The sequence below is a fragment of the Syngnathus typhle genome, linkage group LG7 (genome assembly GCF_033458585.1).
Source record: "Syngnathus typhle isolate RoL2023-S1 ecotype Sweden linkage group LG7, RoL_Styp_1.0, whole genome shotgun sequence".
NCBI lineage: Eukaryota > Metazoa > Chordata > Actinopteri > Syngnathiformes > Syngnathidae > Syngnathus > Syngnathus typhle.
Genome location: NC_083744.1, coordinates 11,275,065 through 11,302,566, shown reverse-complemented (window position 1 = coordinate 11,302,566; position 27,502 = coordinate 11,275,065). Strand labels below are relative to the sequence as shown.

Genomic DNA, 27,502 nt, shown 5'->3' with positions numbered 1-27,502 from the left:
CGGTGCGCCTTATAGTCCGGAAAATACAATATATCTTTTATATCTGAGAAAAGTTTGACTATCTTTTTCTCTGAGAATTCACAAATCTTATGTCAGTTCAGCTATTTTGTACAGAGAAGAAAAAAAGGAGAAAACAGAAAAAAGGCCTGATTGACACATACTGGACATTTGATTGGGCTCACCGACACACCCTACTATTATCCAACAGTTGCGTCAAGGATTCTTTGGTTAATTTCAGATTAGATTGTGCGAGTAAATTCAAGTGTTTGGTGAGTTTAATTCAACTGGGATTTAACACGGACGACACAAATGTCCCACTCATCAAATGCAATGGAGAAAAAAATGAACCGTCGTTGCACATATGTACCCACAGGCCTCTTCTTGCCTCCTCGAGATCGGGTTTGACCCGAGCGACCTTAAACCATCTGTATTTGTTTGTGTCCGTGTTGGTTATTTTCACATCCACTGTTCCTAATGTAGTGGAGAGCCACAAGACCACACCAGACGAACAAGACTTTGAATCAATGGTTTCCTAGCAGCAGTACTTTTCAACGTCATTTATTGCAGTAGATCACAGCGCGTAACTAGCAGTGATTGTGTAACATTTGCAACAAGCCCTCAAACGCTGACGCATTGATAATAGCATTCTTCTCTGTCACAATTCCCCACTGTCAAATTGGTCGACACTTCACCTTTTCGCTTGTCATAAATCGACCTGTCTTTATAAATCCAAGGCGTATGATTTTAGCTCAATTAATTCTTACATGGATTGAATGCATGCTGTGGGCCCGATGAGGTAGAGACCCAATGGATGTTTTGCCTGGCGGAATTCAGCCTTGCTGAGCTCTTCTGAGATTTATGTGACAGCTGTGGGGTATGCATGTGGCTAACAGATGGTGGCATCCTCATCGTCTGTTCTCTCCTGGCTCATCACTTCTTAGTCAAACACCGCATCCACTCTCGATCTGCTCCAGCATTTTCTGTCAAAATGGACTTCAACCACTTGCCGACAGTCGTCATTCTAAATATCGGGCTGCATTTGCTGACTTGGTGATCAACTCCAGACTTAGCTTTCGTATGACCCCCGCCCCCCCCCCCCCCCCCCCCCCCCCATTGCTATCCAAACTAAAACCATTGAACAAAAATGTTCAATATGCACTGCCGCACACATGCAGAGATCCACATTTCTTCCAACAATGAGCAATAGATTGCAGCCCGTTATTCTTTTTCCACGGTGAACCTAAATTGATACTTCACCCAAAATCCACAGTATGTGAAAAGCATAACTCACCTCCTGCAGACTCCAAAGCAGGCTGCGGTCACATTTTTGCAATGGAAATAAAGCGGCAAAACGTTGATAGAAACTTGCCAAAATTCCATTACAGTCAAACTGACTATTGCTTAGTAGAACTCTGTATGACGAGGAAGTCCCAGACAATTTCAATTCTCATCAAAATCCAAACTGCATGTTGTGCCCTTTATCTGCATGCTTCTTGTTCAGCTACACCCCCGAAGCATTTTGCACAAAGACAGTGCTTTAAATTAGAATCACTACAAAATAGCATAGATTTCTTTTCGGCCGACACCATCTGTCAGCTCATTTGACTCACGTTGATCAACAGCAGGTTGCAGGATGAAGAAAAGGAAACCTCTTGACTTTTTTAACTTCCCTCTTCCCTATCCCTCATTCTGTTGCCAGATCCCAGGTCTGTCTAGCGCGTAAAATAGAGGAAATTAAAACAAATACCGTTGTGGATTCAAGCCTGTTCATTTGAATGGCGTATTTTCATGGTGAATGTGGTAGCCTTGAGACATGTATGACTTGTCTGCCAATCAAAAAGAGTCATCGAGTGTCAAGACGTCAAATTATGCGCTAGCTGAAATTGCCATGTGGCGCACAAAATCATTTCCACAGCCATACCATGGGAGCTCACCAGCGAACACTCGCACCATCTAATAAAAAGCAGCCACAGCTGAGAGACCCCCACCCTCCCCGCCTTGCTTCTCTCCCACCAAGTTTGTGTGCACACAATCAGACAAACACGGAACCACCATCGACTGATGCGTCTTTTCCACTTTGCTCATCTCGTCTCACTCTCAGAGTCTGGGAATGTACCGCTCTGTGGTTTTAGCGACACACTGGGCACAGTGCCACAGGGAGTCACCTCTAGGTGTTCTGGGGAAAGTCTGTGCGTGTGCGACTTTTGAGTTCATCTAGGCCATGCAACCGCAGAGCAACGACCACTTCTTGTGTCAAAGACTTGCCTGCATGCACTGATACACAGACACACAGACGGAGCCTTAAAACCGCAAATCTAAACTTGCAAACACCCACGCATTTACACATGCACCAGGAAGGAAACTGCAGTCAGATTAGTCACTGGGGAGAGCTACCTGTGCCTGTTTGGTTCCACTCGCCGTTTGAAAGTGAGCACAGAAGAGTACCTTTTATTAAATTGGGAGAAAAAAACAAACATATTGGCTGTTTCGATTATTGACTGGTCTGCTCTATTTTTTCATCACAAAAAGTACTTGAGCAATAAACGAGCAACGAGATTTCTGTAATTGCTCCTGCGGCACAGTTATAGACACGTCTACCTCACAGTTCTGAGGTTTGGGGTATAAGTCTCAGCTCTCGCCTTCCTCCGACATTCCAAAGTCATGCATATTGTGTTTATTGAAGACTCAAAATTGTAAAAAAAAAAAAGGTGAATCATTGTTTGTGAATATCTGCCCTTCTGATTGTCAGTTCACGATGTACCCAGCCTCTTGTCCGAAGTCAGTTCCACTTCACCCGCAACCTTATTGATGAAAATCACTATTGAAATTAGATGGATGGACTGTTAACTTCTTTTGTCTAAATACCACATGCAAGCAGAACTGATTTTCACCAGATTTGCAAACCCCAACATTCAATGTGAGACTTAACAGGCCACTTTGCTGCAGTAACAAGCGACCCTGTTGAAAAATTTAAAACATGATTTTTGCGTTAAATACTCGCAGCGGTGCTTCTCTGACAGAGAGACAAATTAGTTTTAGTCAAGTTCTAGATAGTATGCGTAGTAAACAAATGTCTACACTTGGGTGTCTGGTTACGCTGGCCCCATTGCAGTCTGGCACGCTGCCCTCCTTTCCAGCTGGGGAGACTTCATGATTTCATAATGACGGCATCAAAATCAGCAGCAATGGTGGACAGCCCTTAACGGAGCCCGTAGACCACACCAAAGTGGGTTCACATTGTATATTTGAACAATCAACAATAATAAACACTACAAAGGAGATTGGCTCAAAGCTTGCGGCAGGAATTCTGGTTCATTAAGCAAGTTATCATTCTTACACCAGAGTTCAAAGTCTCGATAATTGTTAGGAACAAATTATCTCAACGTGCCCTCCGCCCCTGCTCCTCTGCTAGCACCCCTGAGAAAATTGTAAGGCTGGTTACAGGCTGTGTATAGACTTGAAATGTCAAGTGTAAAAATACACAGCTTTGTTGTAACATAGTTTTATGTCTAAATAATTATAGTCTTAATTACACGCATTACTTTGAACAGCCTATATGTGTTCTCTTGACAGTGTGCTCAGTGTTCACCTAACACTTAATTTGTTGACTTACCACAGTTATAAATCATATTCGACTCAATGCAACTGGCGCATAAAGAGATTGTGTATCACGGACATTTGTCATCTGCAGAAAGAGGTTTTGATTAAAAATGGGTAAAATTGCTACATTATATAAACATGCAAATAAAACGCAGATTTGTATCAACACCAGTTTAAAAGCAAAATGAAGAATGAATTTCAGCTGTCAAAAACTGATCAAAGGTTGATCACGTCCAACATTTATCTGGTAAGAAATGATGAGCTGAGGTCTGGGAGAGATTCTTTGCTGTTTGCAGACAATTTGGCAATAGCCCAGCTGTGTTATTGGGCTATGAATCCAAGTGCTGTTTGACTTCCTGAAAAATATTCAACTTGCACTGTCTTCGGTCCACTAAACTTGGTGATCTGATAGGAAAGGGGATGGGAAGCGTTGAACCGTGAAGCAAACCTCAGTCTGAGTGTGAGATGCCACCAGTGAACCTGCAAACTACCACCCAGCAGCAGCAGCAGCAAACTGCCTTCAGCTGCTTGTACAAAAGTTGGCCTGTGGCACACTGCTGGTCTTGCAGGTCATTACTTTTACACATCCATAAACACGGTGCAAAACAAAATAATATTTTATTTCTTACTAATACTTCTGTATGCTAGTTATTAATATGCAGCGCAGTAGTAAATGGCCAAGCCTCCATGCATTACTTTGACTTTAATGATACATATGGGACTCGCAGTTGGACACAGGAACTGAACAGCGGTCTCCCATGGCAAAGTCTGCTGTTTATCTGACCTCTCCACCCCTAACGGACTCCTTACTGAGACTTCCTCACTACAAAGTAATATTTGCAAAGTCAGCCTCTGTGACAATCTGAAATTAACCGAAATCTTGACATTTCCGGGTTTAATATATGATCTCGGACTTTCATATTTTGTTACTTGAAGGTCAGGAACAAACAAATTCTCACTTTTGCGTGTGAATATGAATAGAGTGGATTAGAAATGTGTTGGCGTGCAAGTAATAAAATATATGTTTCATATAATTCCACCATTCATTTTAGCATTCACACAATGAGTTGCTTCAACAGAAGAGGTTGTAAATGACAAATGAAAATTACAGAACAGGACTAAAGCAGCCAAAAAGGAGGGAGGAGCAGGAAGAGGAGTTTACCATAAGGTACAAATTGCTCATTGCTGCAGCATTTACTGAGTAGAGAGTCGTCATCCACTCCCTCTTACCTCTCGTACATATTTTTGTCACACCCTCATCTTTCCATTTGTTCAAACGGTTTTACTTATAGCCAAAGGTTTTTCTTTGGCTTTTGATGACGTTCTGTTTTTTTCCAGCATTTCCAGAGAAGAGTCATTTCTGTATTTCTCAGCCCATTGTATGCTGGAACAACACTTCCATCTCGTTGTTCTGCTGACCTCGCTGCAGACTGTGGTCTCATGAATGAACCTTGCTTGAGATGAGTACAAGGTTTGAGCAGTGGCTGCATTGGTGATTTGGTGGCAAATTTCATCAAATCTCATTTGACACAGTACACGTTTTATGGATGTTGCAAAATTAATCTGGTCGACTGACAAACACACGGCACCCAGCTGTGCTTTGTCTAATGCTGCAAATTATAACATTACACTCTCATGGGGAATGCTAGCCCTGGCAAAGCTGAGGAAGATTTTCCACCTTTTAAACAAGTGTGGTGGTTAGACAGGCACATGGAGGCAGACTGGCATGACTGAGCAGGTTTTACCCGGCATTACAAGTGTGGTGGGGGCACAGAAGTCTCTGTCTGGGGCTCTCTGTCTGCTCTAGACCTTAGCCCCACCCTGACAACCCACAACAACACACTGCAAGCCCTGAGAGGGCCGTGACCAAAGGTGAATAACGACATGCATGTGGCAATCTTCCTCGCATTGTATGTGCAATTGGACAGAAAACTCATCTTAACAGCAATGGGCGGCAGCATGTTATTACACACCTCTGTCAGGTACAAGTTGATGCATTCTTTGGGGTCTCCAAAGCCATCCTTAGATCAACTCACTACATCTGCTTACTGCTTCTCATCACTTTTATAGCATCTGAGGTCTGCTGCAAACATGAATCTTGCACGAAAAGAATCCAACATTTTAACGTGACAGCAAATGCGCAGGCAGTCCATATTGTGGCCAGATGAGGTCTTGATACTCTGAGGTCTGGCCCTTTGGTGTCCACAGCAGAACAGAGCTGAAACAAAACCTTGTTTTCTGCAAATATCGCAGACGCTGAATCAAACGATGAATCACTGAGACTCAACATGCACATGCAGATAAATATTGGTGCATGGTGTCTGCAGTCTCTAACAATAAGTCTTTTTCTCCACTTCACAGGGTGATTCATGCACATACCCAACTGTGAGATTGGAAAGGTAAACTTGTCACACGTGCGTCAAAGTCTCATCACTGACGTGACGATGGTGTACACACATGACTTCATTGGGGGTATGAGGGCAGCTCTGCTTTGACCTTGTTAATCCAGCAATATAGAAATAATTGTTGCTGGACTCTCAGCAAAAAATTTGTTTGCAAACAAACACACACACAGATTGACATTCACGCACAAAGAAAGCTAATGATATTAACCCCTCACCTCAACTCGGTGCTGCGTGAGTGACTCCAATTTCCAACATGTGATGTGCCTGAGTGTCTTCTCTTCTTATCTGTCTCTCTTTTCCTCACTCACTTCTCAACCTGAAGTCAACGCGTGGCTCTAGTTAGGTTCTACTGCAGAGAAATGAGGCAGGAAAAAGGGGGGGTGCAAATAGGTCCTGCCCAGACTGATGAGGAAGGCATCCAAAAACACCCTCAGGAGTAAATGTAGAGTATTACCACTACAAAAGAAAAAAAAACTCTCTCGCTACTGCACATTCATTTAATTTTTTAATAGGCACTTACAGTACCGCTTTGGTTTGCTTTCACTCAGCTGCCAAAATTCCCTTCAAACTCTTTCTGGGGGGAAAAACCGCCCAGAAAACTAGCTAAACAAATTTAGTTTTTTCTTATTCTATGTTCTGTCTTGCCCCTCCACTGTTTAAAAATATTTTTCTGCTGTGCACCCTGCTGCTGTTTTATATAACGTGCAGACACACACATACACTAACAAATTCTTCTTGTGGAATGAGCCTCTATATGCTTTGATCTGTCTGAGGAGAGAGGGACACACCAACACTGTATGTATACATGGGCCATAGAGGCTGACTGTAAATTAGGAGAGGATATAATGGACAATGACGATGTCCTTCTCTTTGGTTCCAAAGCACTCCACATGACACTGCAATATGGTTCTCTCAGGTACAACTTTCTCTCACACTCAATACACATATTTAACTTTAAGGTTGAAAAAAGCCCGACATTTACTGTCCAGAATGTGAGGAATGTACTGTGTTAAGTCAATGGCGAATGTGTCCATTTGAAGGGAACTCACTGTGAGTTGTAACACCTTTAAAAAAGCATTTATGTTCTACAATTGTGATATTATTTGCCGTGAGTTTGGTTGGGCCATTAGGAAGTGATTAGATCCGGTTCATACCTGTGTTCATGCTATGACCTGGTGCAAACCATTGGCCCAGATTTACGCTAAAATGCAAATTACAATCAAGATCAATGAATGCAGCTTTACCAACACCCATGGAATTGTGCAGAGATGAGAAGCTACATCTTCAACAAATCTTGGACTCACACATTGATTAAATGATCCTGCTGTATTGTTTCTACCCACATTTTCCCCATTATGCACTTACATCAAAATAATTAACATTCGGTCGCACAAGCAGGTCTTTATGAATAACACACATGTATGTTTTGGACTAAAAGTCGTGTGAACAATGCTGTTTACAAGTACGGAGCCTTGAACTCTGAGTCATGATGTAGTCTTTGGGAATCTGGCACTGCTTCCTTTTTCAAAAGGGCGGTCATGCCTCACTCCCCCAGAATCTTCCCAAGTACTTTTTGTGTAGTCTGAAACACCCTTGGTCCAGATCTGTCATGGGCAGTACTAATGTGCTCAAGATGATAAGACTGATTCCAGTTTGGGTCACACATGTCTGTCTGGAAGGTGTTTGATGTGCGCTGCATACTTGCAAACCCACAACAAAATATAAATTGTGAGCGCATGGGGGGTGATGATGATATGGAAGATAGGAAGTATGGAGAAATGTTGCAACGCACACTCACTGGAAAGTGTTCATCCCGATTCCAGTCAAGGGCAGGAATTACCATCATGGATGCTGGGAAAGGCTGGAAAATCAACACAATTGCGGGTTTCATCACCCACTTGAGGATTCGAAAGTTTCACAATCTTATTCATCATGGGTAAAATGTATCTGAAACTTGAAAAGAAGAGCAACATTGCACACTGGATTACGATGTACAATAATCACTGGAAACTGAATGAGCAAAACATGTATTAAGTGGCTGCTTCAAATATGAGATTGGGACTTTTATTGTTTTAGCTTTGACAGAAACGGTCTGTGTTCACCTAATAGCTGTGGTTGTGTTTGCACTGAAGTTTTTATGTGGTTTTGGTTGCTGAATTTGGCTGCATAACAGAGGTACCATTTTAGAGAAGAAAATTGAGGTTTATCTGTGTATATGTGCATTTGATTACACAGTTTTGCTCTGGGGCAACACATTCAAGTGGGCTTCACGGTGTGGCCGTTAACTGTCAAGATATAGTGTGTGCTGTACCGTGAGAAGCAGCACGTGTCTACCTGCCAGAAAGAATCCCTCCCTGTCAAATGGTGAACAGCTGCCGTGTCATTTCTCAAGTCTAAAAATCACAGCTTACTGGCAGTTTTTTTCATAATTAAACTCTATGATGATTACATAATAATTCGGAACATACTGCATGCACCTCACAACAGAAGACACACTGCAATCGTTGTTTTAACAAAGGCACAATATTAGATGTCTTGTGTTTGAAAGCCTCAAAATATGCCATGTCATGGTTAAAGTACGATAAATAATGCAATCTCCTAGGCCTAAGCATAAAAAATACATTCACATTGTATGGATGATTTCATCAGATAATGATTGGGATCCACACCCAGCAGAGACTAATTCTTTCCTGGCTCACTAAGTTGAAAAGAAAATTGACGGCAAAGGAGAGTTGATGTTGAAGTGAATATGTGAGTGTGAAGGAGGAAGGATTGGACGGAAAGAAAGAAAAAAGAGAACGCAAGTCATTCCATCAGTCTAACGTTTGCACCAACACCTGCTCCTACTCTGACTTGCCGCAGGTTCCAAGCATACAAGTTGATGCAGGAAATGACAACACACGATATGTCATAAGAATGTATAGATAGGTGTTATAGACAAGGGCTTTAGTGTAAATTAAACTTGGCTGTCAGAAAGATGAATCATGCTTATTGCAAAGACAACTAATAAAAAAAAAAAGCAATTTGCAACTTTTAGGATGTATTCCCACCTACTGCCTGAAGTCAGCTGGGATAGGCTCTCGTGAGGCGAAGCGCTTCAGGAAATGGATGGGTGGATGAACGTTCCAAACATCCACAGCGGTTTAAATGTGAAAAATTGGGACAAATTTAAGCATTTCTCCTCCTTTCCATTCAAAGTTTCAAGCAATTATCCTGCGGTGTACTGTATTTTCTCCTCCTAATCTACTTGGACAACAGTTTAACTTACAATTGAGTGAAATGTTAAAATAGTTAAATATTTCAGAATTTCCCTCGATGTAGTTATAGTCTATGCTCATAGTTTCACAAGTAACTAAATATTTTATTGAACATTATGCGCTCATTTAAAAACAAAACAAAATACCCATGGGTCTACTGTGACGTTTTGGATGGTTTATGACCAAAAGCAGAATGCTAGTCGGGAGAGAAACGGCTCAGAACAACTGGGAATTGTCATAGTTGTGTAAAATGGAAGGTTGTGGAATCGAAGCCTGTGGCGGTTTAGCTAAGGAGAGTGCAGGGATATCGATTGTGGTTGGTTATTTTTTGGGACTGGTCTAGCTGAGCCGTGCTGCCCCTGGGCTGGATACCTCGTGGGACAAATGCAGATTTCCATGACTATCTAATTCCCTGTACGGTGGTAGCCCAACTTGCTGGAACCTTCCGTGGACCATTTCAAGACTCTGGACACAAAGGTTACTCTTTACGTAGAGTTCTGATCCATGTGGCTGGATAGTTGGGCCGAGCTTTCTAATATATCCTTGTTAGGATGCTGCCCGGAAGCCTCCCCCACTGAGTTGTTCTAGTATATCCCACCCAGGAGAGAGAGACACTGTTTCCCAGCTGGCTTAGGAATGCCACGGGGTCCTCCAGGAAGAGCTGGACGAAGTGGGTAGGGAGAGGGAAATCTGGTCGTGCTCAAGCTGCTGCCCCACACAGCCCGACCTTGGATAAGCGGAACAAAATGGACGGATGGTATGTGGATGGGTGGATGGATGGATAGAAGGAAGGACGCACAGATCAATAAGAACTACCCTACTTCTCAACCTTTAGTGACAGCATTGTTCAAAATATTGTTGACCCTATAAATTCTTTCAAACGCTCATACTATTCAAACGATCAACTGTTTCCATATCGAAAAAAGTAAGGAGTCGAGCCTAGTCAAGTGACTGTCTTTATGAGTCTAGGTGTCTCAAAGTTTGGCTTCTTCACGATTGTGAGGGTGTGTTAGACAGCATGAGGATGAGCCAGCTTATGATGAAGAGGACATATAACCTAAATATGGGTTGTTTAGCCAAGGTCACAGGGAGACAGAGAAAAGCACCACAATCCTCGGCAGTATACAATTATCCAAAACAAGAGAGTCGGCCAAGCTCCTCAGTGAAAGTCATAACAACTAACAACTAAATATGTTCCTATTCTTATTTCCCTCCGTGGTGGATCACAATCAGATATCTGAGAAAATCTTAATATGCGTATTTAGAAGTATCATGGTGCCCCAAAAACCACTGCAAGTGCAAGGCCAGTAAAGAAAAGCATCTTCACCAGAAATATGATGGCAGTGGTTATACTATCTGGGATACAGCACTGGATGTGCTGCAAGTCAATTAGAAGAGTGGTTTTCCTTTTACACAGTACTTTGTATGCAAATAAGATCGTATTCAAGTGTGGGATGAAATTGCGTTTGTGCTAATGATGTACAAGCAATAACCCATTCCATATGTGAGGCAAGTATATGTTGCACACATTAATCGACAAAAATAAGTGCATTTGACCAATGAACCACAATATCTGCCTACCTTGGTTGAACAGTCAAACTACTGGAAATCTATTGTGCTAAAACATCTAAATATGGACTCTCCACAGTGTTTCTGATGTTGTATGGACAAAAAATCTATAGTGTGAATTACTAGCAGACAAGGAAGCCCTCAACCTGTGGATTCTTCTTTTTGGAGTGTCGACAGATGGAAAGATTACCTCAATGAGCAGAAAGCTAGGCAATATTTCACCCTTAGGGGAATAATACTTTGCATAGTTTGTATATTCACGGAGAATAATTGCTGTTTCATCACGTATCAGAAATGCAGCTGTTATAGTGAGATTCACTGCTTGAGTTGAATACCTTGTTTTGAGAGGTCTGAAAGAAAAAAGAAAAAAAAAGTGCAGATTTTGGCACTACGAAGGGGGAGTTTAGGTGGGCTCGTATGTAAGTGTGCTTGTGCACACGTGCTGGCTGGACCAATGAACATGTTAAATATAAACAGAGGTTCCGGAGAACCATCTGGGTTTAAAAAAAACAAACAACAAAATTCAAAGCTCATGTCCACCTACTAACAAAACGATTTAGCTCACCGGTCAATCACAAACTGATGAACAAACCTATGAAGAATTTTGAGTCTTGAATGAACCTGGAGAGAGCTGCAATGCAAACAACACGAAAAGGATAACACTTCGATTACCAACTCATGGAGATAATCAGGTATTGACCTCAATGAACCTGGTGATGACACAAGTTTCCTTCTTGTAATCACCATGACACCAAGGATTTGAGTTTGAATGTGTTTAGTAGGAGAAGTCACAGTGGCGTGTGCATTTGATTATTCATTTACTATATTCCTTCTGCGTTTGCTATCTCAGTACTTATGGATAATTTGAAAAGAAGGGTTTAGTGAGAGTGAGACAAGTAAAGGCTTTGTTTAATATCCATGTGCTTTTTGCAGATACCTTAACAAGCCCGAGCTTGGTGTCGATAACATTATGTAGTGCCATGGTAACTGACATACTTACAGGCAGTGGAAACAATGTTTATGTAAATATAAAGTCCGCAACACATCCCACTCTCAAATGTTTCATGACTGAAATACAATTTCAAAAGGGGCCAACGGAAAACCCATGGAATTTTGGTGAGTATCTGGATAAAAATGGGGATGTCATTCCTACCACACCAAAATGCCATACCGTATATTGCTTTTATATCAGCTATCAAAATTTGTTTGGAAAAATATAGTAATGTATAAATGCCTATATTCACTCCAAGAAGCGGTTAGACAGTTAAAACAATTAAACTAACCTTCAAAATTGGTGAAGGGAAGAACAAAGAAACATTGAATTAGGCTAAAATATAGAGCAGTAACATTCAGGTCTTGAGAATCCCTCATTAGCGCATCTCTTGGCTGTTACCGTTGCATAAATCTCATAAAGTCAAGGTTAAATTTGAGATAAAACACCAAGCACTTCATGATATTCATATCAATTTTCTAAATAGTACATTATACTGAGTAGATTCCAAGGAGGTACTGGCGATACTGATCTGACACGATATCTTGTGCAAAAACAACGTGTTAGAATAAAGTGACTATTTATAATTACGGCTTCTTTAAGATATCAGCGTGAGCCATCATTTTTTTCAAAATCCAGATGTTTTATGAGCTATTAAGCAATGTGGGGAAAACCACTTGCTTTAGAAAATCCTTTTTGTCGTTGGGGGAACAAACTTTTATAATTAACGTGACATTGGTTAAGACATGTTTGGTTTTATTTATGTTTTTTTACTTGTTCCACACCCTGACGTGTTTCGGGACAAATTGACTTGTCACACCATCACCATTCTTGGTGAGCAGCTAAAATTATTATTGTGATGGTTTTGACATACTAATTATTCCACAACCAATTATTGTGTTCTCCGTGTTTTTCTGGGAATTTCCTTGTTGTTCCAGACAGCCTTGTGTAGTTTCACTAAATGGCTTAGTGATACACTCCCTGGTAGACTGGTAGAAATCAATAAGGAGTAAGAGTCTATTTTTCACACAGAGATATTACACTATTAAGGCATTATCCAACTATTCATATTTTATACTTCTGTAATTTACAACCCCAAAAAGTAAAATTAGCACTACCCATCTTGGTTAACACAGGCAACTCAATTTCTTTTCAGTATGGAGAAGAATGGTGTCAAAAGTTGGAGCTGTCTTTGTGGGTTTTAAAATAATTAGGTCATTACGATTGACGAATGACTTAAATTGCATCATTTGGGTGGGCTATAATCATTACCTCACAGAACGTGGATGCTCTGTATAAATTTTTAATACTGTGTGAGGGCAGGACTCATTATTCAACAAAGCAAACTTGATTATTTGAAAATGTTTGCATTGATAAGTGTCATTTCTGTAATTATGGCCCTAATGGCCTTATTCATCCGGCCTCAAAAGTGAAAGAAAACATTTGTGGCTTCTGGGAAATGCTGGGAAATGTCAGCTTTCAAAGTACAATAATTTATACTATGATTATAGTCACAGAAAACCTAAATTAAAACCTTTTTAATTACTTGAGGATTTATAATGTAGTTACACTACATACTGGAGTATTGCATTACTCATCAGTGAAGAGCCTGAGCACTTTCTCAGTTTTATTGAAGACTATTTTGTCAAAGAGGACTGTCCAGCTCACGCACGCACACTTGGGTTTTGAGGTTCCCAACGCCACGGAATGAACTAGTTGCATGCATGCTCAGTTGAACGTCTCAATCTACTGTTTTTCATTTGAGTGCTTTCTATTTATGGCTAATAAGTCATTTTTTTCAAATACATATTAATGTACCCGTAATTCAGACTCAACTATGCTGTTAGCAGAGGCTACTGAGCCTATGGCGCATTTAAATTTACGTCCACATTCAGGCGACCTCACAGGAATGGAACACAACCGTAAACCGAGGATTCTCAGTCAATATGCATTTATTGTTAAAAATAGAAATGATGCATCACTTTAGATCAGTTTTCCCAACCACTGTGTCACAGCACATTAAAGTGCCATGAGAGATTATCAGATACAATTTCACTTAATTGGTCCAAAAAGATGTGATTGCTTTTTGTGAATAAATCAGAGTTCATGTTGACAAATTTGTAACTTCACATCATACCATCATTAATTTAGTGTTCATATTTATGGTGTGCTGTGGTATTTTTCCAATGTAAAATACACGGTTTGGCTCAATTCATGTGTAAACACTGGTTCAGACGACCACTGACTATCCAGCTGCAAATCAGTACAGGGGACACCAAAGTGGGAGTTTGGAACCTTTTGCCACGTCTAGAATTGGCCTCACTGCATAATAATCTATAATCAGTAGTTTTTCAACTCGTCAACTTTCACTGTATTACTTTCAGGGGTCTTCTTGCAGTTCATAACGTAAAAGCTGCATGAGGAGTGTAATTTTGGCACTATATACTGTAATTTATCCGTGTTTTTAGCTTAAGGCTTACTCTTGTCTCAAAAACTACGTATGACTTAATACATATATAATACATAATACATATGTATCCATACATACATACATATACATTCCGAAAACATGCATGGTAGGCCGATAAAACACTCTAAATTGCCCGTCTGTAAGTGCCCTGTGATTGTCTGGCAACCAATTCAGGGTGTCCCCCGCCTACTGTCTGAAGTCAGCCGGGATAGGCTCCAGCACGCAAGCGACCCTCGTGAGAAGAAGCAGGTTAGAAAAGGGATGGATGGAATGAGAAAAAAAGACATATAGTATGCAGCAGACTGTCCCATCTCCAGGATGAAAGCCAAACGATTCCAGGAAAAGGGACCTGAAGGGTCAAAGTAAAGAAAGATGCATTGTGTCGATAACAGATTCCTGTAGAGGAAAACAACCTTTTTGGGCGTGATTCATTATCCCTGACAGGCCCACTTGCTTATAATATAATGTATTGAAGAACAGTGCTGAAGGAAGTAATTTATTTCCATTCTTCGGGTTAAGAAACATGTGCCTGTTTTTCAAGGTCCATGATGTGATCCAGGTTAAAAAACCACACCCTGCTTACACTAATAAACCACTTGTCTGTCACTCGAAAACCAGAGTCTAGTGTCAGCCTGCATGTTGGGTCATGAAAGAAGGTCCAACCCCTTCGGGTCTGTACGCCTTGTGACCCCCACAATCACTTCTGCCTGTCAATCACCCGCTAAGCTCTCAAGAAAGGGAGGGTTAACGTAAAGGAAGAACAAACAGCTCCCAACTCAATCTAATCCTTCTTTAAGGTGTTATCATCTATTCCACATGGCATGTTAAACACATGCCACTCCAATGGTTCTCTCCAAACACTCGAACTACAGAAGATGTTTGCACCACATTATGTATGTCAAAAAAGGCCAACATGAGCATATGGGGTTAAATGGCAGTATGCTGTCTTAATTTCACTTCGCATAAGACTATTCTTGCACTGCTCTGCTATGTTGATAAGGAAGACATTTACAATAGCAACTTGCTTTGGTGTATCTCTAATCAGGGTTTCGGATTTTGCATGAAACAATGAGGGGTAGTGTCCACATCACCCAATGGAGCTCCCATAAATACCTATTGTTACATCCATGGTCAAAAATCTGTTAGATACAGTCAGTGAATATCCAAAAGTCAAGACACCTCTGTTCAAATGTCTGGTTTTATGTGATATACTCAAAGGTGTGGGAATCAGGGCACTTGGGGGCAAAAATCTTTTGCCTGCGTTTGATGTGCCCCTTTAATTCTTTTATCACATATTTTCCTTATTTCTCGCCCTGGGTTTGTGTACATGTTGCTTATCAGTAGCAAAATTTTACAGTAGCAAACTAGCAAAGCCATGTGTACTGTACTTATTTTTTAGCATAGTTTCCCTCTTTGTTGGAAGTGTCCCCAGAGCATTTTGGAACCGCCCCAACCCCACTCCACAAGTTGTTCCACCGCCACTGAACGAAATAAATAAGACGCAACCAAGGTAAATCGTCTACCAGATTTTTTTCTCGTGGAGCGGAAGTAAAAATAAACATCTGAAATATTGTGGTTACACAAGTGTGCACACTAAACCGGGGATGTGGCTGCCAAAGTTATAGCAAATGGGAGTCAGCACACACTCTATAGATCATTCTTTGGGAGAGTTATTTTTCTTGCTTGGAAAATAGATTGCGCCAACACGTATAACTGTTAAAGTTCCCGCTTGCGAATTGTGTGGTTACTGGTCAATACAGAGGTCAGCCAAGCCACATCACAATTGTGACATGGAAGCTAATGACGCTCAATTAGGAAGCAACCTGAAGCTCTTGCCTCTACTACACTTCACAAATAGAGGCGCAAATAGTTGTATTATGCAACCAGTTGTGTTGAGTCATTTGTCTCACAAGTCACTCACCACAATAAAAATGACAGGGAGAAGAGCTTTTCACCGCAGTGAAATAACAAATAAGAGAGTTATTAGGTTTATATGATTTATTTGGTTGTTAGTAACTCAAGATCAAATAGTCAAAAATAATTCCAGTTTAATACATATTATAGAGACTTTTTTTGCACACAGAGAAGACTTGCAACTCTCTACTCTCCTTTTTGAAAACTCTTTGAAACACCCTTTTTTTTTTTAAATCTAGCGGTTGTACTTTACTGTGCATGGGAGCACGACCTGAGGGGAAGACTCAGACACACTAGTGGATTTTGAAACTTGTTCTTCACAAAGTCCAACAAAACATTTGCACGTTCTTCCGCTCTTTGCTTCACTGAAGTTTGGCTCAGCAAACGCATTCCGGACACCGCGCTACACCTAACCGTCTTCTGTCTTCACCGTCTTTCGGGAGTTTGGTTGGCCAATGGGTGGCTGCCTCTCACAAGTCAGTCAAGGTACTATGACAAACATCGGGTTTCGGAGAGACTTGATCTTCGGTGCAGATATACGAAACACAAATACCATTGTGGTGTGCTGTGTGAGTCAATTTGAGAATGTCGTACACTATAACAGCAGCAACAACACCCATGGTGATATTTTCTTTTCTCTAACATTTCAAAAAAATCTGCTATTTTGTCAAATTTACGTACCAGACTTTGTAGTCATGGCGCCGCAAACTAGCGGACGTGATGATGATTCCAAGGGGCTTTGAAAGTTAGGTTCCCTCCAAAATAACATTTTCAATTTACAGTATGGTGATCGTGTTTATTTATTCTGGCGGCTCTACTCTGAAAGATGTTAAGCTCGCTCTTCACTTTTTAATATGACACCTTGACACTAAATTGTGGAACTGAACGCTGGCAAAAGAGGAAAGAATGCCAAAAGCTTTGGAAAACCATGGCCTTACATTCTGTCTACAATATCTATTCTACGCCATCTCCTCAAATCAGACTAGGGAAATCCAACATGATAGACAGTACACAGTACAGTTAACGTCTTGGAGACTTGTGTTTGATCTTTGTTGTCTTTGAGGCGACTATTTTTCCAGGTCTGAGGCACGGATGATTTCTTACTAATGTAGACATACAGTATTTGGAAAACATATTCTCTAACTGAGCACACTGTTAGAAGATATTTTTCCTCATCACTGAGAAGCACTAGATCTTTCATCTTATGGCTGCAAAAGGCCTCCTTCCCAGCATGTACCACACGTGCATGGTCATGTGCGTTAATCCCATGTTTAATAGAGGCTGTACTATGAAATATTTTAATGCAAGGAAAACACATAACTTTCATGACCAAATGTGAAATATTTTAGATTTATATAGCAATGCAACCCTGCTGTGTCTCATCTAAAAATGTTTAAGATCATTGTTTGTGTTGGTGTACCCACAGTAGGTATTACATAAATATTTGTCAATAAAACACAGTCTTGCACTGGGCTTTCATACTTGTTTTATTTTCATAATCACTAGCACATGCGTGCACAAATAGGGCATTTAAGTAGAAAGGAAATGTCCAATAATCCAAATATGGTACTTGGTGTACTAATCACTGACATGACTTTGTGCACTAGTTAAGGCTGCTCGATTATGGATTAAAATCATAATCACGATTATTTTGTTCGATATAGAAATCACGATTATTGACACAATTATGTTTGGAATAGTATTTCTCCTGTTAACAGTGTTGGGAACGTTCATTTTCTACACAAACTAGTTCAAAATTCAGTTCACAAATTAAGTGAAATTAATTCGTGTAGTTCATAATTAAAAATTTTTGAACAAAGTTTATAGTTCCAAAAAAAAAGTTGCTTCGAGTTGTTACCCTCAACTGTTACGACTGCTTTTATCTCCAGTACGGACTAAGTGTGCTTGTTGTGCTAGGAATTTAACGGGATTGAGAAGACCAACTTCCATTGGATGCAAAGCAGGTCAGCTGTGTTCACCGCCGCAATGGAACAAACCGCCCATTTCTAACTCCAAGAGTTTGCAAAAATGCCAAGAGAAAGGAAACTCCACTCTTGCGTACAGTTCAGACGTGCTTTGCACGAGACTTGCGTTGAGCATGAATACTGTAAACCCTATGTACGTTTTCAGTTCACACTTTGCACGGTCCCCTGATACCAAAACTGAAATTTACACAGAGTGATTGGGCAAAAAGTATAACTTTTGGGATAGTCCGGCAAGCATTATTTGCACGTTTATTGTCAACCAGTGGTCCGCGGCCCTTTAATGGTCCATGCTGGTATTCCAGGTAGTGAATTGGAAATAGGAAATAGTTGTATCATTTTTAAAAAATAAAATGGATTTATTATTCAGACTTGATTTATTTTCCAGCTAATTTTGTGAATCATTTACCTATCCAAAATATATGTCAAATGTAGCTGAGATTCCCAAAATAGAGATACAGATGGGAATAGCCTGTGTAGGTCTATCCTCCTTTGGTGCAAAATAAAGTAATATTCTGCCAATGCAGTGGTCCCCGAGTTGCTTCTTGGTTATACTGGCGGTCCCTTGGACAAAAGCAGGTGAAAACCCCTTGTATAGAAAATGTTGCTTCTACTTTAAAACGTTTCTACATACAAACGCCATCGCAGAACCAATTGAGTTTGTAAGTAGAGGTACGGCTGTAAAATTATACCTTAAAATATGAAAGGACTAGGAGCAATTTACAATTGATGGCAATGAGGTAATGGGAAGTATCTGGAACGAACAGAGTATGCAGAAAGGCTGTCAAAGTTTGGCGACCTCAGAGGAAGATTCATGAGCTCCAGCTGAATGAAGTAGGAAAAATTCCCATCTAAAACCTTCACCAACTCATTCAACCTCCTACAGAAATTAGCATGTGAAAAAACCCAACATTGTTTCTTGGCTGCGCTTAAAGCAGTTAAATACCAACACTCACATTTTATTGGGGAGACCAGAAAGCTTTGGTGGCATAGTAAAATTGATGGATTTAGTGATTGAAGAGAAGAATCTTCCATTAGTGGACGAGCTTGGTCAGACATACGACAGAGCAAAGAACTGGGCTCAACTGTCGCCTTATTGCCTGTGACATTTTTTGAACCTCTTTTGGGGTTTCTAAACCTCATATCTTTGGCCTCCAGTCACTCTCTATTTATGCAAGAAAATAAAGAAGAGAACAGTGCCCCTCCTAAATCTGTAAACTGCAATTAAGCTAAATTCCACGTTTATTTCCAAATTCTGTCCTTGCTCCAGACCATGTGAGAGACTTCAGTCTAAAATTATCACACTTTTGGTCAGGAGGCCCAGTTGAAGCCAGCACTTGGACTGTCTTCTCTTAGGCCACAGGATCACAGAGAGGCAGTGGCTCAAACTATTGTAATAGTCATTTGTATGGCCAAATGCAGCTAACGTATCATTTGACAATTTGAAAATGTGACAGAGCTTACCATGTGATCATAATATTTCCCAGATATTATCCATATATCTTCTGACCGTTGCATTTAAACTGAAAAACAAACTGATCAACTCATGATGAGAAGTTTAAAGCCCAACTAGCCTCTTGAGGACAAAAGCATGTATCTCATGAGACAGCTCAAACGATGGCATGATGTCATATTCGCCATACTAACCAGCGGCCCTGACGTCTGTTGGGAAACACAAGCCCTCACACTCCTGTCTGCACTCCTTCTCCTTGTCCATCTCTCCATCATGTGTTTACATGTCAGTGGAGTTAGTGACAGGGCTGTAATTGGAAGCCTTCAACCATGTTATTTGCGAGACTGTTGTCCTTTCTTGGGAGTGTGGTGGTCAGCAGAGAAAAACAACATTTACATCCCAAGGGGAGGGGAAAAGCATCAACCAGACATTATCCCCCATTGGCTGTGGTCAGGGACGGGCGTTTACATGTGAAAGAGGTAGGCAAAAAAAGATGAAGGCACATTTGTATCCATGGGAGAGACCCTTTGTGTCAAACATGCAAACATTTCAAGAAGTATTCAAATGTGCACAAGGAAGGATGTCACACAAGTCTTTGTATTCTGGGGCATTAATCGTCATGTGTAGCTATTCTCAAACTATTCATTAAAGTGAATTTTTATTTGATAAGTTTAAAAGGACAGGACAAAGCATCCAAAACATGTCAAACTAAGTTGTATTCATTTGTTCTAAATATAAATATTTATATGCTCTAAATGGAAATTGTATAACATCTCAAAGTTATTTATATTAAAAAATGTTTTATGAAGTTTTGTTGATATTTGGCAAGTTTTAACATTTTAACTTGAAACTTGGCTATGTGACAGTGTGGCAGTGTGAATCAATCATTTGTTTGTTCTAAATATAAATATTTATATGTTCTAAATGGAAATTGTATAACATCTCAAGGTTATTCATATTACAAAAAAACAAACTTTTTTTTTTTTATAAAGTTTTGTTGATATTTTGCAAGTTTTAACATTTTAACTTGAAACGTGGCTATGTGACAGTGTGGCAGTGTGAATCATTTTGAGCTGAACTGCATTTAGACTGCGATTAAGTGAATTTTGTACTTACCACGTATGTCGTCACATGTAAACTTCTACTCCTAGAAACAAAAAAGAAGACAAATTAAAATCATTACACAGCATCAATTGAAAAATAAGCTTGTAGTCAGAGTGTGCAGATAGTAAATGTTACGGAGCTCTATCCACTGAAACTCAAATTCAAGCAAAGATACAGTATGGACATACAAGGGATTAGCTCTTGTTCCAGGTTTAAATCAATATACTGCCTGGTTTTAAAACAAATCAGTAATGCTTTCCCTCCAATTAGGTTGTTACAGCCAAAGCTCCTTTGACACTACCTCTAAAAGGTGGCTCTTTTTATTTTATTTTTTTTAAAGATGCTCTCGTTGCTGTTCAAAGTTCACCAAGCAGCCTTCTGTTTATTTAACGGACTACGCTAGATGACATGTTTTGTGGTTATGGGTATAATGTTAGTCTGTACGTTTCAGAAGAGTCAAATTACAATAAAATGGAATGACTGTATTTTAGGATTTATGGGAATTGTGGATAGACTCAGACTGACCATTTCAGAATCCAGAATTTAGCCACATCAAAAGACCTTGTCCAAACATCGTTGCAAATCCCCAAAAATCCAAAACAAAATATGCAGTCCTATGTGTGCCATCGTCAGACCAAATACCTTTTCGAATGGGTATGCAATGTGTAATTTGACTGCGACTTCACGAATCACTAATGCAACTTGTGGAAGAGAATCTGAAAAAAATCACGTCTAGTGTTCTAACCAGGTAACTATTGTACATGAACTCATCTACTGCACTACAAAGTAAAACTAAGAATCAAATTGCACCGCTACAAATCATTCAAATGTAAAATAACAGATTTTGCTTTTAGTTGGATTCAAGCAGGCAGACGTGGTTAACGTAACACAGACTTGAAAAGTCAAAGTCAGCTTTATTGTCAATCTCTCCCCATGTCACAACACACAAAGAGACCGAAATTACGTTTTTCTCTATCCCACGGTGACGAGACACATAACACGATAGACATACATGTACGCGACACAATATAAAAACAAGAAGGCAAAAATTCTAACAATCAATAGTAAGAGTGATGAATAAATAACAAATAAACAGATAACACAATAAATAAGAGGAGCAAAACGGAGCCAGCAAGCATAGCGCAAAAGTAAAAAACATCATAAACAAAAAGGCACAAACAATAAATAAGAGTAATAACAAATAATAAATAATAAGAGCCAGTGTGCATTCAGACTAGACTCCACTAGATCACGAGTGGCTTCAATGGGACCAGAATTAAAGAGAGTTAAAAAGTAGTTAGCAGAGGGTGGTGATGATGAGTAATCTAACGATGCGTGTTTAGTCTGCAAACATCCAAGAGTGCTTATTTTTTTATCAGCCAGGTGCCACTCCATGTGTTTGTGATGATAATATGATGCACATTTCAGTGCTGAGCAGATGTACGCGTAATAAGACCTGCTTTACTGAGTCCAGTGACACACATCCCCCAGTGGGAATAGAATGGCTCATCCACAAACAGTTACCTTATTAAATCGTTGAACAAAATCCATCCAGGCTTCAAAGTAAAACAGTAAAACATCAATTCCAAACATTGACTCATCATGACATTGGAACAAAGAACTCATTTTGAAACACATAAGGAGGAGTTAAGTGCAGAAGAAGTTGTGTTTTCTGGAATGGAAGCCTATGACCAGTGGTTGGCGCCTCAGCCGTTCTGAGGTTGACCCTACTTGAACCGTTGTCTATATGTGCGCTGGCTGTCAACCAGTCCAGGGTGCACCCCAGTCAGCAAGGATACGCTTCATCAAACCTGCAACCCTAGTGAGATACCATAGATAGACGGATGAATGGATGGAATTGTTAACTTCTCCCGGTTCTTTTCTCTTCAATGCTCACAATGCTAATAGTAACTACCATTCTCAGTTGAACTATTTAATGGATGCTGGAAAGATTGAGATAATGCTGCGGAAAAAGATCTAACCCCCATCTCCAGGATTTCTTCTCTTCCACTCTAGTCCGACCACCCTGTGTGGCTCTATGGCCTTGACTGAAATCAACAAATAAGTGTGCCAAGGGTGTCATAGATAAGATGCCAAGCCAGCAGGAAAGGTCACAGCGGCAAAGCGACCTAGCTCAAGTCACCGATCTAAATACTAAGAGGTTTCATCTAATAATCCCCATTTGAGTGTCCTTAAAAGTCACACAACTAAACGAGAGTTTTTGACTGTAACGGACACACTATATTTTAATTTGTCATTGTGGACCATAAACTAGACTTTCTTGATGGACTGGCATGGATACCCCCCCCCCCCCCCCCCCAGACTGCCCATGCATGATAATCAAGGCCCTCATGCATCAACAACAAAAAAAAGGCTCACACTACTCCTTTGGAAAAGATCATTTAAGGTAGCAATTAAGGTGACCGTTATTTCTTTCCTATTATCAAGATCAACTAAACCATTCAATGGGTTAAAATAAAAATAATTGAGACTCCCCAAGATCCCAAACAGTGCTGGTTCCACTTAAAATATGAAGCTTTTAAACTAAAGGTAATCTTCTGCTATAGTATCACTAGTTCAGCTACATCTTGTTTAATCTTACCTGTCGTAAGCCTGAGCAAGATGTCAAATGCAGCTGCAGTATGTAACCTTGTTTTTCCCCATGAGCACAATTTACAGGATATGAATGTGATGTCATACTTGTTTTGAGTTTACATGTGAGTGGCCGCGCAGCTGAGCTCTTACATCGTATGCCCATTAACCTCGAGCTCCGAGACCACCCCGGCATGAGTGTGAGGATAAACATTTCTTAATGGATTCAGCAGGGAAAAGCCCTGCTGCATTGTGAAGGCCAAATAATGCTTTGCTCAATCAGTCAACATAAGGGCCAGGAGACTCAAAGAGGTCAGGTTCAACACACAAGAAGAAACAAGGAACAAGAAATGTATGCTTAGCTACACATGCTTGTGTTTTCCACTGTTAGTTGAATGAAAATAACATAATTTACTGATCAGCAGGAGATAATAGTCATTACGTCTTAGTCACATACCGATTACCGTTTTTTTCCGTGTATAGTGCGCAAAATTTAACTAATTTATTGTCCTAAAATCTGGGGTGCGCATTATACATGGGTACAAAAAAAAAAAAAAAAATGTTTTTTTAAATTTTTTTTTTTTTTTTTTTAAGTCCCAATGATCGTCACACACGCAGGGAGGCAATGGGTCCCATTTTTATAGTCTTTGGTATGGTCTTAACTAGGCTGGATGTAATTTTTTTTGTTGCCGTTGATTTCTCCGACTGCCCAGCTATATAAAGAGCGAGAGTTCAGTTCTCTACCTAAATCCGTATTACAGGTAATATTTTATTTCACAACACTTTGCCTTGTTCCTTTCTTCTCTGCTGTTCACTTCAAACACGCTCCATGCGCACGGAGCGCGGTGGTGCGTTTACGGGCAGTCGGAGAAATCAACGCCAACAAAAAAAATTACATCCAGCCTAGTTAAGACCATACCAAAGACTATAAAAATGGGACCCATTGCCTCCCTGCGTGTGTGACGATCATAGGGACTTAAAAAAAAAAAAAAAAAAAATTTTTTTTTTTTTAAAAATTCATAAAAATTGGGTGCGTATTATACATGGGTACAAGCTTTTTTTCCAGCATCAGCATGCCATTTTTAGGGGTGCGTACTATACATGGGGGCGCACTATACACGGAAAAAAACGGTAATTGCTTTTGTCATAAGGGCAAAATGAGACAATACTAAAATAACAAAACCAAAAAGAAAATCTGATTGGGAAATTGTCACCATGGCTCGTAATTAAAACAAAATGCAGAGAGATTGCCAGTTGTGGGAAAAGTCGAAAGAGAAATAGCTCGAAGGCATGACACAGTGCACACGCCCTTCTCTTTTACAGGCCAGTATAGCATTTGTTTCTACAAATGTGTAAATATGTGTGTAACACGTTTTTCACCCGGGGATCAAAAGAGTACAATAGATAAAACAAAAACAAAAGAGCTCTATCAAAACTATGTTGAGTTTAAATTAACAGTATCAAGGAAGAATGAAATCAATATTTTGGTTACCTTTTCCAAGGTATCAAAAACAACTCTCGTGGAATGTAGCTGTACACCAACACAAACTCCCATTCTAAAAACAAAAAGATGGTAAAGTAATATCTCAGAGTCATTCAATGTTGAAAACTGTTTTTTTTTGGATATGGCTGAATTTTTATGTAAAACCTTTTTTTCTGTTCAATCTTATATGTATCACAATGAATTTGAAATGGTCTGTTTTGGTGGTGTCTCTTTTGATGTCCATCAACAGGAAGTGGTTTTAGGAATTATTTCATGAATATTTTGCAGGTTTCCTTGTTGATGTAAAAAGTACTTTGGGTACGGTGGATCCCCTGCATTAAGTCTTCTAGCCCCACAACAGCACAGATGCCCATTTCTAACTGTGCCTGTCTACAAAAATGCCAAGAAAGAAAACTCCACCCATGACAACACTGTTCTACAGTTGCAATGGGTACAAAATAGAGCTCTGAATCATTTAAATTATCACATTGAGGCTTTACTTCCAAATATATTGCTCCTGATTTGACGCTTTTCTTTTGGGTCCTTCACACTTATTACACTTATTACTTCACACAATATACTTTACAAGCAGGTAATGGGCCAGTCATTATTTCCAAATATATTGCTCCTGAATTGACGCTTTCTTTTTTCGTCCTTCACACTTATTAGCTTTTGGCTAATAACAATTTACTCTACAAGCAGATGATGGGCCCGATAAAAATTCATTCTTCAACTTCCAGCACAAACGTATGATGAACCATTCAACACAGTCTCACAAACAGAAGAAAAGTGGGTATAATTTAGTAAAGGTTTGGTGCGTGCAAAAACAGGTGCAAACTTGACTACTTAACCAAATAAATGTGTGAGCTGTTCTACAAAGTGGCACACCCAGGATATATATATATATATATATATATACCAAATGCGCAAAATTGCTGTGCACTGCATTTTACGCATCATGGTCGTAGTTAATGCAGATATATCGGTATAGCACACACAATGTGATTTAACAGACAAAATGAGGGCTGTCCGGGAAAGATTTTGCGCTCATTGTGTCAACATTTTTGACGCCTTTCAACTCTGTACTCCCTTCATTTAATTAAAAAATAATCCCAAAATAAGGCAGTCTCAGCCACATTTGTAGCTGTTGCCATCATGAACGCAGTTTGTTAGGGTCAGTGAGCATGCAATTTAGCCCCCACTATTTGGGATCTTAGTTAAAAGCAGGTCTTTTGACCTACCCCAAAGAAAAAGAAAAAAGGATCATACTGCTGACTCATCACTTTACTTTACTAAAGTCAGCAGTATGACAAGACAAGCCAAAAGACAAGCTTTTTGTTTCTCTTGCGAGTAAATCATTACCATTTAGATTTTTTCATCCCAGTGTAGCCACATGGATGACTCATGAGGTATGTTTCTGCTATCCTTCCACTCAACCACCAAATTACTCATCACTGCCTGACCAACAAATGTTGGAGTAGCACCCCATGTGGAGTAATAGACTCAAGGTGTTCTCATGATTTATCGTTTGGTCTGACAAGAATGAGTTGGAAAATACGTACAATTTCCCTTTGGTTTGACAATGGCAAAATCAAGACGCTCCCAAATAAACCAATAAACGTCATGTCAGGGCCTCGCCAAATCATTGTTTTTCACACTTGACATTGGGACAGTACATGAAAAATGTCCAAAAGCTGTCAACATTTCTGGAATCAAAAATGTTTTGCTCGGAGCAACAGTATCTTATGGTAGCCAGTGTGTCTCGTGGTTGGGTCAAATGGAGGTCGGATCACGCTCCTGCCACAAACAAACCACTCTAAATTCATAGTGACCCAGACCAAGACCATTTCCTCCAAACAGTGTTGGTCCACACTAAAGTATGACTGCTGTGATTGAACTTTCCTAAACAAATTGAAGCAAGGCGGAGTTGACACACAGTCCAGTTCTACCGGATTAAACAATGTGGTTTTCAAAGCACCCACTTGTTTGTCTCTATTGGGAAACTTGCAACCACACAAAGTAGTCTGAGTTGTGGATGCATATTCATGTCACGGCGTGGCTGCTTCCATCCGTTAAGGTTAAGTAGATGCTTTGTATCCAAGTTGATGTAAAACATCATCGGGACATATTTTTTTTAAAAGCACGCTTTCAACGTTTTCCTGGTTGACCGATATGACTGGATATTGTCACAAACACTTCATAGTTCATGTATATTAGGGCTGCAACTAACGGTTATTTCAATAATCGATAATAAAGTAAAAATAATAAAATAATCGATGGCAGAGAGACAGACAGACAGACGGACACTCTACAGAGAGAGAGAGAGAGAGAGAGAGAGAGAGAGAGAGAGAGAGACAGAGAGAGAGACAGAGACAGAGAGAGAGACAGAGAGAGAGACAGAGAGAGACAGAGAGAGAGAGCGAGAGAGAGAGCGCGAGAGCGAGTACATATATTTTATATACACACGCATATATATTATTACATAATTAATTAATATATATGTATATAGTGCTTATTGCAATACTTTAAGTCAGAAGGACATTTGTTCAAGTTTTCTGTTTTTCTCCTCTTTTGCAGCTCCTAAACATCTTTTAACATTCGTGACATATTTTGTCATCCCCATGGACAAACAGGTGTTAAAGCATACGTGCATTCAAGCTACCCAATGTTGAATTTCCGTAA

General features: G+C 39.9%; 1 protein-coding gene across 8 annotated transcripts in view; it reads right to left on the bottom strand.

The window, feature by feature from the left end:
- LOC133156418 (zinc finger protein 469) overlaps nt 1-27,502 on the bottom strand; it is a 153,864-nt gene that overhangs the window by 48,089 nt on the left and 78,273 nt on the right. For 5 of the 8 annotated variants that reach the window (XR_009714863.1, XM_061282100.1, XM_061282099.1 and 2 more), the window contains one exon: nt 20,758-20,788. The gene's annotated coding sequence lies outside the window, so the exon portion shown is untranslated. Of the gene's footprint in view, nt 1-6,220; nt 6,372-7,803; nt 7,867-20,757; nt 20,789-27,502 lie in introns of those variants that run through there. The other 3 variants (XM_061282102.1, XM_061282098.1, XM_061282104.1) reach the window with 2 other exon arrangements.